The sequence below is a fragment of the Canis lupus genome, chromosome 9 (assembly GCF_048164855.1).
Source record: "Canis lupus baileyi chromosome 9, mCanLup2.hap1, whole genome shotgun sequence".
In the NCBI taxonomy this organism is placed as follows: Eukaryota; Metazoa; Chordata; class Mammalia; order Carnivora; family Canidae; genus Canis; species Canis lupus.
This window is the reverse complement of record NC_132846.1, coordinates 10,445,653-10,449,380: the sequence shown is the minus strand read 5'-3', so window position 1 is coordinate 10,449,380 and position 3,728 is coordinate 10,445,653. Positions and strand designations below refer to the sequence as shown.

The 3,728-nt window shown below is 40.0% G+C and overlaps 1 non-coding gene across 1 annotated transcript; it reads right to left on the bottom strand.

Moving 5' to 3' along the window:
• Positions 1–243: 243 nt before the first annotated feature.
• LOC140640827 (U6 spliceosomal RNA) lies at positions 244–353 on the bottom strand. Its single transcript, XR_012037447.1, has one exon. It is a non-coding gene; the product is annotated as a U6 spliceosomal RNA (small nuclear RNA).
• Positions 354–3,728: the final 3,375 nt, after the last annotated feature.

Here is a 3,728-nt window from a genome sequence, read left to right as displayed (position 1 = left end):
AGGTGGGTGGGGAGAGTAGTTGTTTTTCTTTACCTCCTATAGAAAGTACTTGGGAACTGCATTGATATTGAACATAAATAATCTGGACTATGATGATAAGCTTGCTTTACACAGAAATTACAAATTGTGCACACACCTTATATCATAGCATAGAGAACAAATTTAGTGAATAGATATGTTAAGTGATTAAATCAATGTAATACGAACACAGCAACTAAATTGCTTTTTTTTTCTTTTTCTTTTTTAAATATGGAACGCTTCACGAATTTGCATCATGTCATCCTTGCGCAGGGGCCACGCTAATCTTCTCTGTATCGTTCCAATTTTAGTATATGTGCTGCCGAAGTGAGCACTTCAATTGCTTTTCTAAGGGGGAAAATTGAACAGAACTTTTTTAAAAGTCAGGGAGCCATGGAAACTAAAAAATGAAATCTGAATCCAAACAGGTCATGAACCAGTAAGTCAAGGCTGTGTCTGGTGCCTTCATTTTCCTAACTTTAAAATAAAGTGACATTTTATATTACTGTATTGGAGTGTTAAAGAATTATGCATCAGACAGCTGTTTGAAAATAGTCTATGCTGTAATTATCAATGAGAAAAGACAAAAAGCTATTTGAATCAAATAACTTCAAAGTCTTTAGTGTTATTAGAAGCTTACCATTAATCTTTAAGAAAAATAAGTCTTTGGTAGTTTGACACCAGCAGATGGCACCCTAACAAAATAATTTGTGTGCCATAGGTGAACTATCACAGCCCTCTCTACATTCAAATGCAAGGCAACCTCACTGTATTTGGATATGCAGGATAGAAAAGAGAAAAACCAAAAAGATGAGACTTGCTCTTTTTGAGTCAGACCATTTTTATTTGGGGAGGAAAAAGCAGAAAGAACATTTTCCTCATTACTGTTTATTTTGTGAATACCTAGCTAGCTCGAAGCATTATTATAAGAAAATCCTCCATAAGTCTGCAGAAAACTCCAACTCAACTAGAAAAAGGTAACATGATTCCACTGAAAGGGATAAAATGGACTGATCCACATGCTTGCCAGCCAGTAGTGGCAACAGTAGCAGCAGCAGCAGAAGAAGAAGAAGAAGAAGAAGAAGAAGAAGAAGAAGAAGAAGAAGAAGAAGAAGAAGTAGGGAATTTGATGAAACAAGTATTCTTTTTGATTACTTCAACTGTTGGAGATGACACTAGAGTTTTGTCTTTTACAGTTTAATTGAGAAGAACTTAAACATGAAGTCTGCACCCAAGATGCTTGCCACAATGCCCATTTCAATTTCAGACCTATTCAGCTTGAGTTATTCCAATTAGGTAATCGGTGTTTGAATGCCTGCGCCACCCCTCCTCCTGCCGCCCCTCTATTTATATGTTAACTGTTATTTTTAAAGAAAATACAGGATATTTTGTCAAGATCATGATAAATGCATCTGTAAAGGGTGAGAATACTCCTGTGTTGGGAGATGTCAGGGATACTAGTTTTTCTTTCTTCATCGTTTTGCTTAATTCCAGGTATTTGACTTAAGGAATCAACAGCTGGCCTATTATTTTCTGGCCCCTGAAAAGGGTAACCAAGTTGTTGGCCTTTTCCCTAAACTCTCTCACCTACCTCGATCACCTAACAATTCTTCTACAAATATATCAGTTTATAATTAACTCTGCAAGGAACTGTATACAGTCAAAGAGTCAAACTTGGGTATAAGTACTCCCCAGAATCCAAGACCAGCTCTCAGCTCTCTGCCTAAGAGGGAAACTTTAGGTAGCAGTAACAGGAGGGAACGGTGACTACATTCAGCCCTGATCTAGTTTTTTTTTTTTTTTTTTTTTTTTTTTTTTTTTTTTTTTAGGATTTTATTTATTTATTTGAGACAGAAAGACTGAGAGAGCGAGAGTAAAGAGCAGGGTGAGAGTCAGAGGGAGAAGCAGGTTCCCCACTGAGCACGGAGCCCAATGTGGGTCTCCATCCGTGGACTCCAGGATCATGACCTGAGCCCAAGGCAGACGCTTCACCAACTGAGCCACCCGGGCCTCCCCCGCCACTCACCCCGATATAGTTTCTTCGTATGCTTACTCCTAGGTCTTGCTCCAGAAAAGGACTGAAATTGAGTGTATAATTCCATTCTCTTTAAGACCTTAAGTGACAAGAAGGAAAAGCTAAACAACCTGACTAGTTATTTTAGGGATAGGGTGTTGGGGAAGAAATCAGGGTGATTTGCTTGCAAAACAGAATGGTCTGGGCGGCACAGCCCTTTTTAAATCAAAAAAGCAGCGGACATCTGCCAAAGCCTTGGCACCAAGTGAGGTCAGTGCTTGGAAGATGAACCACACGGTGAAGGAGATGGAGCTCAGTGAATTCACAACCTGCCTTGAGAAGATCATCATTACTGCCTTGCAAGTAATAGTGGTTTACATTTATTGAGCACAAACGATCACTTAGATTCTTCTAAGCATTTATATCAATTAATTAAGTACTTATACTAATCATATGATCCTTTTGCTATTATACAGTATATGCCTTTTATTTTTTTTTAAATCTTATTTATTTTGAGAGAGAGTACCAACAGGGGGAAGGGCAGAGGCAGAGGGAGAGAATCCTAAGCACACTCCTTGCTGAGCAGGGAGGAGCCAGATACAGGGCTGGATCTCTCAACCCTGAGATTATGACCTGAGCCAAAACCAAAAGTCGGATGGTCAACTGAGCCACCAGGTGCCCCTGCAGTATATACATTTTAAAGCTGAGAAATCTGAAGCATTAACAGCTATACCCCAATTTAGCTTGGGTGGTCTGGGTCCACTTTTAATCACCAATCCATATCACTTCTTTAATAATTTTCTATGAACCTTTTGTAAGTACTTCACCACTGTCTAAATAAAGATGGAGAAAAGCAGGTTTTATACAGCAAAAAGAGAAAGTTTTTTGTTTTTTACCTAATTTTGGAACAGTGGAACTTTCTGGGTTGATAACAACGCTCAACCTTACCACATTTTTTCCTCCTGTCTGGAAATGTGGCTCGACGTGGCCTTACCCCAGCTTGCCTGGTCAGCACAGCGGATCTATCAGTGTCTGCAGAAGGGGAAAGTTCTCACTCCTCAAGAGTATGTCAAGAAAAGCATGATTCAGGAGACAGTGAGATACACAGAGAAATGCAGTAGCAGGTAGAATTGAGTCTAGGAAACTAGTGCTTTAAATAAATGCCTAAAGGGATCTTGGGATCCATCTTGGAATCACAGTGAAGGAGTGAGTGGTCAGCAAAGGAGCACAGTGGGATTATTTCAAGTCGGGGAAGAGGGCCTCAAGACTTCTCTCTGCACCCAGAGAGACCTTTGTCTGGGTATCAGAGTGCTATCAGCTCAAAGTCTCCTACCTTCTTGTCCACCATCCTAGCATTCTAATGTTGAGAATCAGTCTAGAGACTCTTCAGCCAAATGTCAAATTAATGATGTCTCCTGTGAGCCCGTTTCTTCTACCAGACAACACGCTAAGGTCAAATCTGCCAGCTAACTCCTTCTTCAGGAAAGGGCAATCCAGGCCTTACTTCATCACCTTCATTTTCCTCTTGGAATTCTAAAACGGGATGGTTCCTGGGTCTTCTCCTTAGTGACTCTCTTTTCACAACTCACTTCCCATCAGGCCAATTTGTTTTCCCACTTTATCCTAAAGAACTCCAAGAAGGGAAGCTAATAAAACTCATTTAAGGCAGAAGTTGGGTAACTGCAGTCATTAGCGA